The following is a 21,026-nucleotide window of genomic DNA, read 5'->3' as shown; positions in this document are numbered from 1 at the left end:
CAGTGCATTAGAGTTCAGTTACCTGTCCAGAGTGGCCACTGGTGCACTGTGGGATACCGCCCGGAGGCCAATAACTTTGATTTGCGGCCACACTAACCCTAAATTGATATGCCAATATCAATTTTAGCGTTACTCCTCTCGTTGGGGAGGAGTACAGAAATCGATTTTAAGAGCCCTTTAAATCAATTTAAAGTGCATTGTAGTGTGGACGGGTACAGCGTTAAATCAATTTAACGCTGTTAAAATCGATTTAACTGCGTAGTGTGGACCAGGCCTCATCCTAGTCACTCCCTGGTGAGGAAGAGTTGAGAGTTCTGAAAACCACTGAAGAGCAGACTAGGGAAAGTACAACTATGATTCCTTTTTAGTTTCAAAAAGTACAGTGACTGTGGATGTCTGTAGCAATCACAAAGCTCCTTTGGACCTGATTTACAGATGTGAGCGCCTGAGTCACAGTGCTAAGTTCTGCATGTGCATATAGCATGTAAGTGACTAGACAGAAAGGAGTAATGGCACCTGCCAGCTAGTCTGCAGGAATTTCTATGCTGCTAAATCAGTTGTAATTGAACTGGTGTTAGCAACCATAATTTAGACAGGGCCTAAGCTAAGGAGCAGGAGTTGTGCTTCTGATGTACCTAGTGGATGTTTTATCCCAGTGTGGGGCTGGTAATTTCAGATAGCTGGTTACATTTTATTGTGCTTCCTCCTGGTAAAGAACATCTAATCATTTCTGTGAGGCGAGGCTAATTTGTCAAGGTGGGATGCCAGCTGTGCTGCTTGTGCAATGAGATAACAAAATGGGAAACTTGCTTAGAGTGGGAAATAAGTGTCTGCTAGTCATCCTGCTGGTGGTGTGAAGACCAGATAGGCTCATGGCTGTCTCCCATTCCTCGCTGAACATAAATCCATCAGAGGCACTATGAACATTTACAGTATGACACACTATTTGTTATTGTCTCTGACTAAACCGAAGTTTTCATGCTGCTCAGCTCAGAAAGCGACCATGCCTGTGCATTGCATCCTCACCACCTTGCCAGCCTCAACAGGCCCTGAAAATAGCATTAAACAAAGACCACTGGTTTCTGTTAGACTTTTTAATGAAGAAGCCTTGGGTTCTAGATGTGACGATCTACCCCCAATGACAAAATAACCATTTTCAATATGCTTGCATTTCAGGAACAAAAGCATAGCAGCTGTTGCATGGTCAGAAAGGCCTGTGCAGACCTGTGAAGGGAAATGCAAATGAATCACATTGAGGCATGGAGTGAGCAAAGGTATCTTAAGAGCTGTTCCTAAATGATGGGGCTGTTATAAAGAACTCTGTATAACACCCAGGGTGATTTGACATTCATTCACTAATCAGAGTCATCCAGCTCCCAGTGAGTCACTTGTTCCACTCCTCTGGAGACATGTCTCATACTTGTGGAAGTACCAAAACCACTTGATTTGTTCATATAGTTTTAAAAGGAACGGACAAAACGTAGTGACCAAAAGTTGTTGCCATCTGAGAGTTGATCCATGAAATGAGTTAACAGACCTCAGTACAGGTGCTAGTTGATGGGTGTCTACATCACAAAAAAACACCTCACTACAGTATGCACTTGGCAGTCTCTGTGGAGCAGCATCGCCTTGGCTGCATCCTAAACAACCCTCTTGCTCTTAGAGGTGATCCCTCTATGTCAGGTTGAGGCACAGTGGCAGGCACAGAGTGGGGAAGACTGCACAGCTGCTAACTGAGCCTTTTCTTGAGCCTCCTTTAACCAGACCTGAATTAATTAAAAAGATAAATTAAGAAATTTTTTTTTAAAAGAAATAAATAAAGTGCAAAAGGCCAAGAACTCCATAGTACCATTTCCAAATATGCAAGATACAAGAAAAGAGGGTGGGACGGCACTTTTTCAGTGGTTCTCAAACTTATTGATCGCACCCCTCTTCTTTGTGTCTGTCGTTTATGCCTCCCTGCCATACAAGTTCATATACCAGTTAATGACAAATCAACCTGCAACTCTCACTAAATATTAAAAACGGTAAGGCATTGATTCAGACTGAGCCAACGATCCATTGTAATAAGAGCAAAAGCAAAACTGCAGTTGTGGTCAGTGCTTCCAAATTAAATGTGCACAGTGTGTCGTAGCAAATGGATTAACGTACAGAGGACCACGACTTTGTATAATGCTATGCAAGCTTAACAGAAATCTGTCAAAATGCACAGTGCCATGTAGAGTCAAATGCACAGCGCCATCTGAGGACCTGATATGTCCGGATGAATCAGCTTTGCTAGTTATTCATTGTTATGGGTACAATGTGCATAGTAAGGGGTTGTTTTGTTTGTTTTTCCCCCTAAAGCTTCTCAGGCCTTGCCAGAATACATTCCACACCCACCCCCCATTTTGAGAATCTCTGCTTTACATCATCGTGTTAGCGCCTGGCCTGGCTAAAAGTGCCGTATGAGCCACTGTAAACAATTATCAGCCACTGATGGAGAGGCACTAGGAAGAGTATGGATGCTACCTGCCAGCTTTATGAGACAATGGGGGTAAGAGAGAGTGTGTTTATTTGATGGGCCACTCATAGAGTGAGAACGGAAGACCTGTTAGGCGCAGTCACACTTAGAACAAGGTGCAAGTCTCTGTGTTCTTGTTCTGGGGTGGAGTGGAGCTATGGCAACCCAGCCTTGAAAGAAGCATGTCTACATGGAGCAGCTCCTGTCCAGGGTTGGATTTAGGGACAGGTGACCCAGGTGACTGCCTGGCGTGCTGGGCTTGGGGGGCGCTAGGCTTGGGATGCTCTTTTTATTGTTAGCGACAAAGGAGAACATAGAATATTTGAAGTAAAATGTTTCAGGTATTCTGTATGTGGATCCATTTTTCACTAATCTCCAGGAATATTCTGGGCCTTTGTAGAATCTCATGGAAACTTCCAGACTTTCTGAGAACTACTTTTTCCTCCAACCTCCTAGAATATTGTCAGCCGTGCCCTCGTGGGTATTTAAGTGATGGTGCAACACCAATCAATCAGTGAGATATAAGGACGAACTGAAATGAAGTGAGAGCCCAACTGTGATACTGTGACAACAGCACAAACATGAAGAGAAGAAACAGGGGGATCCTTGCACTGAATCCAAGAGCTCTCTTCATGCCTTGTGGCTGCCATTCCTTTAACCGGTTGTGTCAGATGCATCATCTTCTTCTTTAGATTCAGTATCCTCTTCGGAGTACTGCAAAAGATATGCTTCCTGTTTTCAGCATCAGATGCAAGATCCTCATAGACAGTGGTACAAATCTGACAGTGAAGCTGGTAAGTGATACTCACTATTTTATTACTTGAAAATGCCATTGGCTAGTCTTTGGGTCTGTCTGACACTGTGCTTCAGTTCGCAAGAGCAAAGGCAACAAAAACGATCTTTTTAACTAAAGGACTCGGGTTAACATTCTACGGCTGTCATCTACTGTAACACTATTTAATACTGGTTCACTCAATGCTGATGCACAGTTCAATTTCTTGATATTAGTACATTTCAGTTATCCTTAAAATTAAAAAGTTTCTATAAGCTTAGAGCAATGATTCCCAAACTGGGGTTCATGAACCCCTGAGGGTTCATGAAATGTTACAGGTGGTTCTTGGGAAAAAATTCTCTAATGTTGGACAGAGCTGTCCCTAGGGACCGCAGGCAGCACGGGGCCAGCAGCCTGGAGCCCCCCCAGACTTCCGAGAGCTAAGCAGATCAAAGCAAGCATATCTATCACACTGAGGAGATTTAAACTTCAAGACTCCTTATAAGAAATGGAAAGGGAGGTGAATATTTTTTGCTGTTTTTAAAATTAAATAGGCAACTTGTATTGTTTTGAAAATTATTATGAAGGACAAGTTTAAGCTTTTTTGTAACGTGCGCTGTTTGCCTGGACTGCTCAAGACCTGAATGCTTGTATAGGAGGAACTCTTTTGAGTGAGATCTTGGAAGAGTGTTGCCATTTTCATAATGTAATAAAAATACTGTAATGATAAATAATTAATAATAAATAGTGTGTAATAAGCATGTCATAAAAACACATTTTATATTTCCAAGATCACTGCTTTTATAATTTATACTCAGGTACAGGAGAAAATCCCTGGAAATATTCATTTTTAAAAGGGAGTTCGTGAGACTTGACGTGTTAGTGAAAGGGGTTCACAGGCTGTTAAAGTTTGGGAACCACTGGCTTAGAGTAAACACATTTTTTTATTTGCTTATATATGCCATGAATAATCACAGATTTACAGATCCTAACATGCAAATTTATCATCTTATATGCATGCTGAGTGGAAAGAATGAACAATTTGTGGCTGTGAATATTTGTCCATGTTCTTAGGAGCTTTACAGTATCATTTCCAGCAAAAGTCTGCATGAGGACAGTGTGTTGCATTGGGTGTTTTTTAACTATGATTTCTGATGTGACTGTAGAATATTGTACGCAAACACTTCTTTAGTCCATTTCTCTCTTTAGATTTTTCCCTCCTGGAGGGCTAGTCTATTTGCTTTCTCTCTTACAGGTTTGATTCAGACATGCCAAATGGTGTCCTAAAGAGGAGAAAGACTTAGAACCGTAGGGGTTAGAGATGGAAAATCCCTCAGTGTAAGATTGGTTAGCCCACACAGCATCAGCCAATCCAGAACTGTGCCTAGACACAGATACTCTAGTGCTATGCTCGGTTTCATTTTAATTGTCCCAAGAAATAGGGCTTCCAGAGTGACTATTCTACAGTGTAACAGATTTCATAGCCAAAACACTTTGAATGGTACTCATCCTAAATTTTATTTTGCTTAATTTCAGTCCCTTATACCATTACTCCTAATTATACCTCCTCTTGCCTCCCTAAATAGTCCTCCTTTCTCCTTGGTGTTTTACACCTCAGATAGTTGTAGACTCTTATCTTGTCCTCCTAGCACACCTAGGCATACAGTATTTAGAACTTAGGTCTTTACTCATAGGGTAGAGTTTCCAAAACCTTGATACTTTTTGTTGCTGTTCTATGAGCAACTCTATTCTTTCTGATAATGGGGTCCCTCGGATTGAATGCAGTATTTCAGATCTGTTTGCGTCAGGGCTATACAAAAAGGCACCATTATCTCTGGCTCTGTGACTTACGCAGCTCAAAATTGCATCGGTCTTTTTTCTGTCATCTCACATTAGAAGCATGTCTAATGCCCTGTCCACTCTCCAGCTACTTTAGGTCTTATTCAGCATTACCACTTCTCAGAATGTTCCCTCCCCCTGATTATCTGTGATTCAGAGGATCTCTCACCAGATGTACTATAGCCACACTTTTCCCTGTGGAATCACATTTTGTTTCTTGAATCACACTTTGTACCAGAGTTTTGACTTGCCAAGCTAACAGGATAATGCTCTGCATGCACAAACACAGTCAACCCTTTTAGATGTTGCTCAGGACTTGAACACCACTGCTCCCTTTTGCCAGAAGGCACCTTTAAGCAGCACTAAGTATTGTTACATAGATCTAAGAGGTGAGTAATTGAGGCATAAAGTGGTGATATGATTTGCACAAGGTCACACAGCAAATCACTGTCTGAGCCAGGAACAATATTCAGAATTCCTGACTCCTTATTCATTGCTCGAGCTATTAGCTCTGTAGGCAGAGGTACAGTGGGGTCTAACTTCTGGGAAGCGTGTGATACAGAAGACAGGTAGGATCAAATATCCATGATAAAGTTACGCAGTGTGCTGCATCCACATGCATTCACTCTTTCACCCAACTGAAAATATCAAATATGTTATAAGCCAAACCAATAAAAGGTCATGTTTTTTAGTGACACCTCTTGTGGGTTTACCCTCTTTAGAACAGCATGTGTGAGAGCAGGACATCTGAGTGGGTGAGGGCTGCAGTACTATAGCAATCTTGCTGTGGGGAGGACGTGTGGTAAAAAACCCCAAGGTATAGCTGCAGCAATTTCATACATAGCTGTTCAATATGTAAATTAGCTGTGATAACATCTTTGGTGATGTTGATTTGCGTGTTCTTTAATTCTTTTAATGATGCTTTAAACAGACCCTACAGGGAGTAAACTCCTCTGTCCCACAGTCTGTTTGCACTGTGCTGTTTGATTAGGTGCTAAGTATTGTTGTTTTCAGATGATTGCTTTTCTGAGTGGTGTAAGGAGTTTTCATCAGGAACAATCTTCCTGTACTTTTTCATGACTGAAGCTCAAAGGCAAAATGAAGCTGCTAAAATCATATTCCTTGCCCGTTAATCATTCCACAGCACCTCGCTTTTTGAATCCTTCCACTGGCTTTCCCTGACACCCTATTAAGTTTACATTTCTTGTCCTTCCCTTCAAGGTCCTTCACATCTTTAACCCTCCCTTCTTGTCTCATATCACATTGCAATCTCATTGCCTTCACTCCACTAACAAAGGCAGGCCCCGGGGACTGAATTAAGGCAATTGGGGGTCCCAGGCACACCATGACAAAGGGATCCCTTGTGGCCCCACCCCCAACTTGGAATGGAAGTCACAGGGTGCCCTCTCATCTTTTCTGGAGAGGCACGGACAGCAGTAATGGGGCCCTTTTCCTCCCCAGAAGTGGCAGCAGGGACTCTCTTCGACCCCCTCTCCTCCAAAGAGGCAGAGCTGGCAGCAGAGGGTCTCTTCAGTCCTTAACACAGTGTATCTGCTTTGGTGGCTGTGGTGGGCTCACCTCACTTTTCTCCTCCTGCCACACACACTGTCCCTGCTGGGATGGGGTTGGCAGGAACTCCCCTGAGAAGTGGATCTTGGCGTTAGCACCCCATTGAAATGCACTACAGTCTCTTCTTTCAAGTCCCCCTTCTGCCATGACAACTGACAGGAAATTCATTAATTATGGCTGGGTTGAAGAGCAGATGAGGAATAAGTGACACTTTATTTACTTGGAATAATTATTAAGTATACAGATATGTAACAACTATATATCTTTGTATGTCACATGTTTTCTTCGGGGCAGGAACACAGGGGAACATGTCCTTTGTTCAGCCTGATTGGAGCTTGTAGGCACTTATTCAATAGTAATACATCCTGTTTATATAGCCTATAGCAGCGTTTCTCAAACTGGGGTCCCTTAGGGTACTCCAGGGAGTCCATGGGCCACACTGATCAACTCCTCCGCCTGCCCAGCATGCAGGAGGCCCTGGGAGGGAAAGGGGGGGGGAGAGAGAGAGAGGCAGGCATGGGGAACCGGCATGCTCGAGGGAGGGAGATGGGTAGAGTGGGCTTGGGAAGAGGTGGGGTGGGGCTTTGGGGGGAAGGGAGGGAGTCAGGGTGGGGCCTGGGGCTCAGGAGAGAACTTGAGGGTCCACACGTTTTTAGTCAAAATGGGGGTCCTCAGGTTGCTAAAGTTTGAGAATCGCTGGCCTATATAATAACAGTGAGGTTCCTTAGAGGGGAAAATACAGCTACAGGATTTTAGCACTCATTTGTCTCTAAGGTACAGAAATGTGGGTGACATTAATATGTTACACACATTTAGCACCACTTACTTAAATATCTTGATGGGCATTAAGTTAGACTCATAACACTCCTGTAAGAGAAGCATTAATAATACTTTGTTATAGGTAAACCGAGGCACAGAGCTAGTAGAAGCCCATTCCTGAAGCCATTGAAGTCAATGGCCTCAAGTTACTTGCTCCAAGGATGCATGTGGCATGGACGTTTGTGCTAACTTAGCCCATTGTAGGATCAGCGTTCAAGTCAGCTGCATAAATGTGACCAGAAGGCACTGAAAGGGAGTAGCCCCAACTTCCAGCCCTGTGTCTTGGTCACAAGCGAGCAGGTCAGGTACAGGTTACTTAACAGAAGCAGAACTCTCCTAACGTGTTAGCAAGACGTGTGGGTGTGGTTTTTTTGTTTTTTTTACAAACTTTGGGCTTGATCCTGTAAACACGTCAGCAGCCGAGTAACTTGAATCACCTGGGTAGCTCCACAGAAGTCAGTGCGACTGTTTCTGTGCGGAAAAGCGACTCAGGCATGTTTGCAGGGCCGGCGGGCTGTAGCTTTTCGGAGGCGCTGCAGGACTCTGAATAGCATTTTAGCGGAGTCCTGCCCAACGCCGACTGACGATTACTACCGCTGAACAGAACAAACTGCAAGGAAACCTGCCGCCACCGGAAAACCGTAGAGAAAGTTGGAAAACGACCCAACCCACCTATCGCGCCCTGGCTGGCCATTTCTAAGGCTGTCCAGCTGCGTAATGTCCTAGATGCGCCTCAGTTACTTCATCTGTCACTCCGTAATTAGTGTCCAAGGCAAATTCCTGCCAGCCTTTCCCCTGGGTGTGCAACGCATTTGGGCTCAGACCCTGCCACTCTCTCAGTGCTGACTCCGTGGAAAGCTGGGAGAGAAGCTCTCTTTTGAAGTGAAATTCGTTGTTCTGTTGAAAGCATCCAAGATCTGATCATATTAAGGAACCGCCTCCTGCCCCCCTCTTAAAGTCACAAAGCCATAATATTTTGCCTTTCAGTTTCCCCCTCGTGGCTTGCTGTGCTTATCTAAACTCCCACCGACCGGAGGCTGGATGCAATTTCAGCACATTGCTGCCAGTTAAATGCAGCATTTCGAAAATGTTTGTATTTAGCAACAGAAAGCCAGTGAGCAGCTCCTTGGCAGTCCAGGCAGGCACTGTTTAGGGTGAGCTTTAACTGTGCAGACTCACACATCCAGTGCACGGTGCCCCTCATTCAAATCTTTGGTCTCCTCCTTTCCCTCTTAAAGTTTCCTCTGATCGGCTTTGTTACACTTGAAGGTCTAGATTAGCTGTGCCGGAGGCAGAGGTGCTCCAGGAGGAGTAGGAGGCATGTGAAACTGTTGCATCCTTTTCTCTCTTCTTTTTCTTTAAAGGCTAAAGAACTTAAACTTCCTGAAATTGTTGAATGGAAGCTGAGCGGACTTTTCTTCTGCCCCCCGGGAGGTGGAAACTGACTAACAGTTCAAGGAAGGCTCCAAAGCCGCGAGAGATCAGCAGCACACTTCCTTTAGGGGTCTCCCTGGACTTTCCCCGCTCCCCGATTTGTCTCTCCTGGGAGGAGCCAGCAAAAGGCACTTTGTAAAAATAAAAACTGGACCGGAGCCAGCAAGTGTAAAATTCTAAGTGGTGTTGGTCAGATCGCGGCGGATAAAGTAGAAACTCCTTCACTCCGGGATGTGAAAAGTCTCAGGAGAGAGCTGAAACATTTCTAGCAGCGGTGGGTTGTTTCATCTCTTATTTCCTTCTCCAAAAGCCGCGATGCAGCCCTAATTTAACATAAAAAGGGGGTGAGTGTAAAATACACTTTCTTTTTTGTCTTTACATTGGCAACCTAAGGTGGTGGGGGATGCACCGTATTGTAGCGTAATGCAAAGAGGGGAGGGGAGACCTCTGAGGAGCTGCAGCAGCAAATTGCAATCATGTAGATTTCGGATCAGAGTGTCAGCATTTGTCTTGTTTGAACAGGAGATAATCTCACTAAAACGGCCTCTGTTGTGTTAACAAGATGTTTATCATGAGAAAGAGTTTGCAAAAAAAAAAAGTTTGGGCTGTGTCTGATCTTCTATAAGAATCGTGTGCTTTATGTTTTAGGCTGAGACTTTCAGCTCGGTGGTTGTTTTTGTCCAATTGTTAACGATTATTGAGGCATGGGATGCACTGACAGCGAGAGCCTGCTTGAGTCAAAACAAAACAAGTCTCAGCAAGTTCTCCATTAACATAAATAAATAAAAATAGACTCTCTGGGCTTTTGATATCTTTGAAGAGCGTTGCCAGTGTAGACAGCCCTGAGTCATCCCGAAAACAAAATGCCTCATTCTATCCCTTCCCCTCAGGAGACACAATAATTTTGAAACTGGGGGTGGGAAAAAGAGAATTTTCTCTGGCTTTTTCGGTTTGCTAAATGAATGTAATTAGAACGTAGCCTGTTGCAAAGAAACTGAAGCCATATAATTGGCAGTGAGCCTGTCCTAAAAGGCAGAGCAGAGCAGAGCAGAGAGATCCATCCCTCCTTAACCCCTGCATCATCTTTTCTCAGTAGCTGTGTAAAGTTCATTTGCCTGGCTGTTTTGTGAATGAAAATGGAAAGTTTCTTGTTCCCTAATAACTGCTCAGGGTCTCTGTGCACTGGGAGATTTTTGTACCTGTTTTTAATAGACAAAATGTTAATAAAAAAATGAGGAGTCCAGTGGCACCTTAAAGACTAACAGATTTATTTGGGGATAAGCTTTTGTGGGTAAAAAACCCACTTCTTCAGATGCATGGAGTGAAAATTACAGATGCAGGCATACATATACTGGCACACAAATGTTAATGTTTTCACCAGAGTTCCTATCATTAGAAAGAATCCAACACCCTTCTTTCCCCTGTTCTCCGAAATGTCCCAGCACTTACAACTTTTGTCACTTGCCTAGGCTGGGCAGAAATGCGAATGTGCATGTGCAGGTCTGGGGGCTGGTGCAGTTTATAACTATCTTTTTGCTGGCCTTCTAGTCACATGAGCTCTGTCCCTCGATTTTGTGTATTTTTGTTTGTCAGCAACAAGTTTGGAGCATATTTGTAGACAACACTGTAATTTTGTGGTATGAAAGGTTTCAGTTGTGCTGAACTCACCAGTGTCTGTGGTTCAACACATAATATCTATTTACAGTGTGTGCATGTATGTTTAGAGTATATAGACAGTTATGACTTCAGCTAGGTTACATAAATTCAGCACAGAAATCGATCTACAATCTTTCTTTTCCTATCATAGAAGGCATAGAGAAACTGTATCATAGGCCACAGTGGCATAAACTACTTGTTGGTTAGTTTCATGTCTTCATTGTTCTAATATTTATTCAAGATTTTTCCTTAAAAGTCCCCAGACATTCTAATAGCTTTAGTCAAATTCTGCTCTATTTACCCATGTAGCTTCATTAGCCTTGTCTATGTACAAAAATGACCTGTGACTGACAATGCGTGTGAGCAATAGGTGCAGCTAAATATGTACAGTGCTGAACATAATCTGTCCTGGTCTGCAGTTGCAGTTAAACCATTTCAGCACCAATTCAACCGCACCTGTCGTCAGTAGTGGGAAACTTCTCATAATACAGACAGTGTTACTGACTTCTGTGTGAGCAGAATTTGTTCCACAACATGTCAGTGCAACCATCTCTGGGGTGGATCGCACACGATCATTTAAAGGAGTGCACAAGAACAACAGGCCTTTTAAATAGTTTGGGACTGACAGGAAGAAATACTTGTATCCAAGTGTTTTGGCAGGGGGAATTTAGTTAAGCAGAATGCATTTACCTTTGCTGTAATTTCCCCAGGACAAGGTGGTTAAATCTTCCTTAAACCTTAGATGTCACCTGAAAAGTGACATGGGCTCAATTTTGCAAACCTCATTAATTTATTTCTCTCTTCCCCAAACCATTTAGTTTTTCTAGTGTCTTGATTTTGTGTATTAAAGCCCACTTTTGGGGGTAGTGTTGGCTGCAGGTTTTAGGGGCTGAATCTCTTGCTCATCTTTTCTTTCACCCCAGACTTTACTTTCGTCCTACCTCTTTTGGATGAGCCGTGTGCTGTCTTTACATATTGCATCTGTCATTTAAAATCAGAAGGAATAGCTTGGCCTTATTAAAATTAGTGTGCTAGGGCCAGGGAAATCTTACCCATTTCCTGTCCTGACTACTGTAAATGAGGATTCCAGGTGAAGCTTTTATAGACACATTTGTATGAGACTATTAAAATGCTTGTGTGGTGAAACATGTTTTACAGATGTTAATATAGTTTTACTGATCCTTTTTATTAGAAGGGAACTATGTAGAATGTCAAATGTTTTGGGTTATGTATTTTTTCTGTTTTATTACCCTCACCACAATGTTATCCTGGATGTCTGGAGCAAAGTATATCTTAGACAATAACTGTAAGGATCCCGGTGATAAATATTTAACAAATCCATGGTCACCTACAATTTCATGGTTGTTGCTATGTTGCTCCCCATGACTGCTTGGAACCTCAGTAACAGTAGAGATAGAACTATGATCTTCTGCTTTGTGAGCACAGGACCCTATTATGCGAGCTCCATTAGCTGTCGCAGCATAGGGCAACAGGTCACACAGTTCCACAATTTTAAATTCATTTCCATTAGAGTCCAGTGGTATGTGCGGCCACACACCAGCTTTTCCATTATAGATCATGTGGTATGTACATTTGAGGATATGAAATATGGCAGTAGATTTTAAGATGGAAATAGAGATTTCATTAGATCTTTATTTCTTTTAATCTAGTAAGGAAGAATATCTAAAAGCACTTTTATTCATAGTGTTTGGGCTCAGTTTGCTTGATTAACACCATTCATAAATTCTAAGACCATTATTATCTAGTCTGACCTCTTGCATAATGCAAGCCATAGAACCTCACCCAATAATTCCTGCATCAAACCCATACCTTCTGACTGAGCTGTAGCTTGTCTCTTGGAAAGGTATTCATAATTTCTTCTCTGAGTGAATGTGTCTATGGTACTACATTTTATATGAAGAAGGTAAATCAGGTTCTCCCATTTACTTTCTCATAATTCAAGAGAAAGGGGACTTCAGATGTAATACTTTTTTGTTACACAACCCATAATTAACACATGTCACTCACTGCCACAGGATGGTATTGTGACTAAAATCTCACTAGGATTGAAAAAGGGATTAGATGCGCATATAGCTAGGCAATAATGCATTTACAGTATGCTCAGGTTACAAGCCAATCACTAATTGATGGAGTTAGGAAGAAACTTCCCCACAGGCAGATTATTCCATAATTGTACAGTGTGGGAGTTTCTGGCACTTTTGTTTGAAGTGTCTGGTTCTGGCCACTGTCAGAGACAGGACACTTGGCTAGATGGATTTGATCTAGTATGGCAATCCCTGTATTCCTATTCTTCTGCCTACCAATGATGAAAACTTTCATTTCAAAATGGTTTAACTTGGGGATACTGTGGTGGAATTCTTAAAAGAACTCTTGATACATCAACAGGCAACAAAGCCCATTAGAAAGTCTTCTTTCATTCTGTAAAAACAAATAAAACTGGAATGTGGATATTTACAGTATAGTTGACAGCTAGCATGGATATCATAATTGCACTCTCCCTTCAAGATAAAGGCTCCTCTAAACAGTTTTGTGCAACCAATTCATGGATTATACAATGTCAGTTCAGATGAGTTCAAAGACTCACAAGGTTCATTTTCAAAATTGAAGGGCCTAGCAATAAAAAGCTGTGTTGCCATCACTCACAATATTTGCTGTTTTTCTCAAAGTTCCAGCTCCCCGGAAACCTTCGCTTCCATTAAAAAAAAAAAAAATTCTAGCTCCTATATTTGTAAGGAAAAACAATTTGAAAACAAGAACCAAGTCTGTCTCTAAGGCTCAGAAACCAGACGGCAAGGAAAAGAACTCAAAATCTATTATTTTTTAAAAACTTTTTGGTTTTTAAGTCAGTCACGTGGTTTTGAGAGGCTTGACTCATGATTTTTGAACATTTAGAGTTGGCAGTACTGTTAACCATAAAAGTATGGCTTTGTTGTCTACACTAGATTTATTGTCTTAACATTTACCACTGGTGAGGCTACAAATGTAGATTTTACACACTGAGAAGACATGTGCTGTGATCCTGTTCTAGTGTTTGTATAATGGAGGATAACAGCCTACTACTAGTGCAAGCTGAGAGGTCATCTTTAGTTCAGATAGTAGATGTCTGTGTTGAAAGTCTTCACATCAAACAAACCCTATTGAAAAGCCATAGGGAGGGTTGTTATGTAAACAGACCTTTTACAGCCCCTGGTGTTCTTAATGGGCGCGTTTTCTAACCCAGTGATAAGACAATGGATGGTGAAAACACTGGTGGCTGGTCTGTTCAAGTTCTCCCAATGTTGTTACTACTGGTGGAACTGCAAAGGTGGGAAATGCTAAGGAAGTGTCCAGTGCAGAAAAGGTTTAATTTTGCTAGATCACTTCTTCTTACTGTATGAATGGACCCTAAAAGATTTATGGTTATTTGAATTGGACTAAGTCATGTCTAAAGAGATCTTGCATCTCTCTAATTAGCATCTCATAAGCAATAAAATATGTGATTAAATTTAAACTGACATCGCTTGCTTGCTTTCACTTGTGATGTGGGATTTTTTTAAATTGAATTTGAGCAGTTGGTTAGCTACATTTTTTTTTTTTTTTTTTTTGTAAATCATTTTGCCAGATTTCTCCCATATGCAGAGCAAAGCTCTTCTAATCTTCATGAACTATTATGTGTGACTAGGACAGTACACTTTGTCTGAATTAACTCCAGGAAGTATATAAATGTATTTTGCTGCAGATGTTACTAGTATCATTGGAGAGAGACTGAAAACAGGATACAGCAGTTGAAAGTTCATGTTGGTTTTTGAGTTTGAATATATAAATGTGCTAGTTTTTCCTCTAGTTAGCCAAGGGCCAAATCATGCAAAAAACTTAGGCCCTGTCTACGCTAGAAAGTGTTGTTGCTTACTCATGGTGCATGAAAAATCCACATCCTGGAGAGAGATAGCTATGCTGACTTACCCCCTGTATAGACAGCATGAGACTGATGGCAGAATTCTTCCGTTGATCTAGATACCACCTCTCAGGCCTGGTCTACAGTACGAGTTTAGGTCAAATTTAGCAGCATTAAATCGAATTAACCCTGCACCCATCCACACAACGAAGCTGTTTTTGTCAACATAAAGGGCTCTTAAAATCAATTTCTGTACTCCTCCCCAACGAGGGGAGTAGTGCTGAAATCGACACTGGAATTAGGGTTAATGTGGATGCAATTCAACGGTATTGGCCTCCGGAGCTATCTCACAGTGCGCCATTGTGACCACTCTGGACAGCAATATGAACTCGAATGCACCGGCCAGGTAGACGCTTTTGAATTTCATTTCCTGTTTGCCCAGCATGGAGAGCTGATCAGCACAGGTGACCGTGTAGTCTTGAGAATCGAAAAAGAGCTCCAGCATGGACTGTACTGGAGATATTGGATCTGATCGCTGTATGGGGAGATGAATCTGTGCTATCAGAACTCCGTTCCAAAAGATGGAATGCCAAAACATTTGAAAAAATCTCCAGGGCCATGGTGGACAGAGGCCACAACAGGGACTCAACACAGTGCCGCGTGAAACTTAAGGAGCTGAGACAAGCATATCAGAAAACCAAAGAATCAAATGGACGCTCCAAGACAGAGCCGCAGACATGCCGCTTCTACGCTGAGCTGCAGGCAATTCTGGAGGGGCCGCCACCACTACCCCACCCTTGTCCGGGGACTCCGATGATGGGGTACTCTGTTGCTGTGCCTGAGGATTTTGCAGACAGGGAAGATGAGGAGGAGGAGGAGGAGGAGTGGGAGGTTGAGGAGACCACACAGTTCTCCCCAGCAGCCAGGATCTTTTTCTCAGCATGACTGAAATACCTTCCCAAGGCAGTATCCCAGACCATGAAGCCAGAGAAGGGACCTCTGATGAGTGTACCTTTGTAAATATAAAACATGGTTTAAAAGCAAGTGTTTTTTAATGATTAATTTTCCCTGAGGACTTAGGATGCATTCGTGGCCAGTACAGCTTCTGGAAAAGTCTGTTAATGTGTCTGGGGATGGAGTGGATGTTAACGTGTCTGGGGATGAAGCTCTCCTGGAGGTACTCCAAAAGCCTTTCCAGAAGGTTTCTGGGGAGAGCAGCCTTATTTCGTCCTCCATGGTAGGACACTTGACGACGCCATGCTAGTAGCAAGTAATCTGGTATCGTTGCATGACAAAGCCTGGCAATGTATGGTCCCGGTGTTTGCTGGCATTCAAGCAACATCCGTTCTTTATCTCTCTGTGTTATCCTCAGGAGAGTGATATCGTTCATGGTAACCTGGTTGAAATACAGGAATTTAATTAAGGGGACATTCATAGGTGGCCGTTCCTACTTGGCTGTTTGCCTGTGGCTGAAAAGAAATCTTCCCCGCAGTTAGCCAACCGTTGGGGGGGGGGGGAGGGAGGCATTGGCCCTGAGCTGTTCGCCTTTGACTATCGGGGATCTTTCCTGATACCAGCCATGCGGTGTGGTTGGGGGAGGGTTAAAGTGGTCATCCCAGAGAAAAGGATGGGGGGGGTTAGTTTGTACTGAAATCACATGTGCTATTATCATGTGAATAGTGTTGCTCACCGTGAAAGCGTATACCCATTGAAAAGTACCCCTTGGGGTTTATGTACTGGCTGCCTTGGTGGTCCGGTCCCAAGATAAGGATATGCGTTCTATCTGTCGCCCTACCACAGTTAGGGAATCCCATTGCAGCAAAACCATCTACTATGACCTGCACATTTCCCAGAGTCACTGCCTTTGATAGCAGCAGCTCAGTGATTGCGTTGGCTCCTTGCATAACAGCAAACCCCACAGTAGATCTGCCCACTCCAAATTGATTCCCAACTGACCTGTAGCTATCTGGTGTTGCAAGCTTCCAGAGGGCTATCGCCACTTGCTTGTGAACTGTGAGGGCTGCTCTCATCTTGGTATTCTTGTGCTTCAGGGCAGGGGAAAGCAAGTCACAAAGTTCCATGAAGGTGCCCTTATGGATGTGGCTCTGGAATCATCCCAGACGTGCAACACTATGCGGTCCCACCAGTCTGTGCTTGTTTCCTGGGCCCAGAATCCGCGTTCCATGGCATGAACTTACCCCATTAACACCATGATGTCCACGTTGCTGGGGCCTGCGCTTTGAGAGAAGTCTGTGTACGTGTCCTCATCACTCTCGTCTCCACGCTGCCGTCACCTCCTCACCTGGTTTTTCAGCGTCTGGTTCTGCATAAACTGCACGATACTGCGTGAAATGTTTACAATGCTCATAACTGCTGTGGTGAGCTGAATGGGCTCCATGCTTGCCGTGTTATGGTGTCTGTGTGGGGAAAAAAGGTGTGAAACGATTGTCTGCTGTTGTTCTCACGGAGGAAGGGGCAACTGACGATTGTAGCTATCCCACAGTTCCTGCAGTCTCTGCCAACCATTTGAATTCTGGGTTGAGCTGATGTGGCAAAAACATTGTCGTCAGCCGCCCCCCTCACCCCCCTGTGAGAGCAACAGGAAAAAATCGTTTCTTGCCTTTTTTCACTATCACCGTATGTCTACAGGATGCCGCTGGCAGACGCAGTACTGCAGCGCTGCACAGCAGCATCCCCTTGCCTTGCCGTGTGGACAAGGTATCCGTCATTGTTGTCCTGTGGGTAAGGTTGGTTGGGGGCACCTGGAAAAAAAAGGGAATGACTTCAGGTCATTCTCTCTTTAAGTTCTGTGTAATGGAGATTCAGTCCTGCCTGGAATATCATGCGAGCTGGAGGCTGCTGCCTCAGGCTGCTCTCCTAGTTGGCAGCACTGCACGGTTGTGCCTACCCCTTGCTCCCATGGCTCTTGAAGCCTCGACAGTAGTAAGGAGCAGTCCAACTATAGGCTGAACAAGTGCAGAATGGTGGTTCACTCTACTTCCCTGTAAGCCAACCGCACTCCGCTCCTCCCTTTGATCTCCTCTTGCAGAGGCAATAAAGTCACTGTTGTTTCAAATTCATGCATTCTTTATTACTTCATCACACAAAAGGGGGGATAACTGCCAGGGTAGCCTGGGAGGGGTTGTTGTACTGGCACCCCCTAGAATGGCATGCAGCTCATCATTTCTGCGGGATGTCTGGGGCTCTGACCTGGAGCAGCCGCTTGCATCTGTGGTTGTTTAGGAGGTTGGCCTGATATTCTAGGCAGGACTGAATCTCCATTAGACAAAACTTAAAGAAGAAAATGACCTGGGGAGTCATTCCCATTTTTGTTTAGGTGCCCCCGACCGACCTCACGAAGGCCGGCCAGGAGCACTCATGACAGCAGCAGACAGTACAGTATGACTGGTAACTGTCTTTGCAAAGGCAAGGGGATGCTGCTGTTGCTGTGTAGCACTGCAGTACTGCATCTGTCAGCAGCATCCAGTAGACATACGGTGACAGTGAAAAAAGGCTGAATGGGCTCCATGGTTGCCGTGCTATGGCATTTGCTTAGGCAATTCAGGGAAAAGGGTATGGAATGATTGTCTGCCGTTGCTTTCATGGACGAGGGGAGTTGACTGACAATATTTACCCATAACCACCCGCAACAAATTTTTGGCCCCATTAGGCATTGGGAGCTCAACCCAGAATTCCAATGGGCAGTGGGGACTGTGGGATAGCTACCACAGTGCACTGCTCCAAAAGTCGACACTTGCCACGGTTCTATGGACGTACACCGCCAAATGAATGTGCTTAGTGTGGTTGCGTGGCCTTGACTTTATACAATCTGTTCCCAAAAATCGACTTCTGTAAAATCAGAGTAATTTCGTTGCGTAGACACACCCTCAGGGAGGAGAATTCCTACGCCGACAGGAGAACCCCTCCCATCAGTATCTTCACTGATGTGCTACAGTGCCACAACTGCAGTGCTGCAGCCATGCCACATCTGAAGTGTCAACAAGCCCTATGTCTTCACTGCCCCCAAAAATGTGATTTTGTAGGAGAATAGCTGGAGTTAGCTATCTCACGGTAAAATTCTAGTGGAGACTAGGTATAAAACAGTTCCCTCTATGGGTTTTCAGTAAGGTTTGAAGTGAAAACCTTCAGCATGGACCTCTACCATTTGAGTTAAAGTTAACTCCTTAGCATGTATGATGTAAAGTTAAACCCCTTAGCAGTAGGCAATTATCCTTTACTGTACAAGCTCTAGAGAGGGCCCATGGCACAGCTTTTGTCAGTGTTTTAAATCTACACCAGCAGTCCCACCAGTGGTAAATTTTAAGAAAATAAACCTACTGTATAGAAGGCCTTACTTCTATGGTTAGTAGTATTGCTAACCCAAAGCATTCAAGAATCATGAATCAGGCCCTCAAAAAGCATGAGATTAACTTGCTGTAGTTAATCATGATCAACACCACCAGGGGGTTACCTTGACTAGCTACACTATGATGGGAGAACATCAGATGTTTGGATGCTGCTTGGCAAAGCTATGAGCAGTGGAGGCACTAAAGCTCTCTGTCTGCACACTCAGACAGCATTGGATTGGGTCATGTTGAAAAGGTTACATTAGCCAGAAGGCCGACAGCATGTGATCCCCTGAGGGGTTCTGCAGCTGGGGGTTGGGACCCCTCAGGGGATCACATGCTGTCGGCCTCCACTCCCAAACCTTACTTTGCCTCCAGCATTTATAATGGTGTTAAATATATTTTAAAAAGTGTTTTAATGTATAAGGGAGGGTCGCACTCAGAGGCTTGCTATGTGAAAGGGGTCACCAGTACAAAAGTTTGAGAACCACTGAGCCAAAATGTTCTTTTTAAATGAAATCTTTAAATTCTGCAAAAAATGATAGTTTAGCACTCTGTGTTTCTCCGTTCTCCCCTTCCCCCAATCAGGAAAAGGTTCTTACTTGTCCCTGGCAAATGGTGTGTCGTTTTCTTGAGGCCTGGTACTGGATCTGTATTATTTCAGTTCTAAAATTTGGTTGTATTTTTTTGCCTCAGGCTGTAATCAGTCTTGTTCTGTGGTTGTTGCTTAGCAGGAAATCTAGTTTGTCTTAGATTCATAGATTCTAGGACTAGAAGGGCCCTCAAGAGGTCATCAGGTCCAGTCCCCTGCCCTCATGGCAGGACCAAATACTGTCTAGACCATCCCTGATTGACATTTATCTAACCTACTCTTCTTAATCTAGGTTAAATCAATTCACTTCTCTAAAAATCTGTAATTCAAAAGTGGTTTTAATTTCAGGCAAATCTGCTATGTGACTATATGAATGAGTTCTTCTCTAGCACTTTCCACCCAAGCATTTTAAAGTGTTCTACAACATTTTAAGCTTCTTGACACCCATAAAACATAGGCAATATTTCCCCCATTTTTCAAATGGAGAAACTGAAGCACAGGAGTTAAGTAACTTGCCAAAGATCAGACAGGAAATCTGTGGTAGAGACAGGAATAGAACCGAGGTCTCTTGATTACTAATCCAAAGCCTTAATTACAACAGCATTCTTTTTCTATATGTTCTGGAGCATGATCTGATCTCTTTGGCTCAAAACTAAACTAACTGGTCATAAAGAGGTTCACTCTTTTATTTTCTTAGAATTTTCATAAGGAATTTTAGTGCTCGTAGTACATGTGCGACATACACCTATTTCACACCATAGGTTCCAAAGAGGTTCTGTGGTGTCAGAAATAGAATGGGTCTTTTCAAACCATGGTGGGCTGCATGCAAAGGTTTTCTTATGCTTTGGTTCTCAGACTGTTCCTACCACCCCCACCAAGTGTCTTGCTTGGAGTTTCAGGTCTGATTCAGCCTCAACAGCTCAAAGCAAAAGTCACTTGAAACCACTAGTTTATTTGTAAACTTTACATGGTTTTGCTGTCAAACCATACATGGGCCCAGGTTTGAGAGAACTTTCACTGAATCTGTTTAGAGGCTATAATGGAATCTATCACCGTGGAAGTTTCCCGGCAAACACTGAAGAGATGGTTGCATCCAGCAGGTTGGGAAACCTGGGCTCTCTTGCTTCCTCTGCTGCTCACTCATCTGAGGGAGTCACTCTAGGGCTCTGTAATTGCATTCCCTCATTTGTAAAATGATATAATGATTCTTGCCCTCCTTTGTAAAGCACTTTGGGATCCTGTGGAGTGCTAAGGATGAACACATCACAAAGCTGTCTGGATCCCTTGTGATCTTTCATGCGAGATTATTTACCAAAATGAAAGAGGGGCTGCAAAGCACCATATGTTGGAAGGGCTCATGTGAGGGATTCAAGTACTTACCAAGACTGTGTTTTGAACTTGTTACTACTCCCATCCGCAGTTGCATCACTGCTCTTAGATCGGGGTGAGATGGTGGGAGATATAAGCAGAGGTTCATGTTTTCCTCTGTGTTGTAATTTGGAGATGTCATCAGCCTTAAGTTAGTTGAGCTTCCGGGCTTTAGTCCAGCTAAGCATGGCCGCCTTTCACATTCTTTAATCATTAATTTTTGGTATTTAATT

The 21,026-nt window shown here is 43.5% G+C and overlaps 1 protein-coding gene across 4 annotated transcripts in view; it reads left to right on the top strand.

Moving 5' to 3' along the window:
- Nucleotides 1–6,975: 6,975 nt before the first annotated feature.
- The window catches only part of PRR5L (proline rich 5 like), a 74,763-nt gene continuing 60,712 nt past the window's right edge, over nt 6,976–21,026 (top strand). For 2 of the 4 annotated variants that reach the window (XM_030560029.1, XM_030560023.1), the window contains exon 1: nt 6,976–9,280. The gene's annotated coding sequence lies outside the window, so the exon portion shown is untranslated. The remainder of the gene's footprint in view (nt 9,281–21,026) is intronic. The other 2 variants (XM_030560024.1, XM_030560025.1) reach the window with 2 other exon arrangements.

This window comes from Gopherus evgoodei, chromosome 4 (genome assembly GCF_007399415.2).
Source record: "Gopherus evgoodei ecotype Sinaloan lineage chromosome 4, rGopEvg1_v1.p, whole genome shotgun sequence".
Taxonomy (NCBI): Eukaryota; Metazoa; Chordata; order Testudines; family Testudinidae; genus Gopherus; species Gopherus evgoodei.
This window is presented reverse-complemented; position numbering and strand designations above follow the sequence as displayed.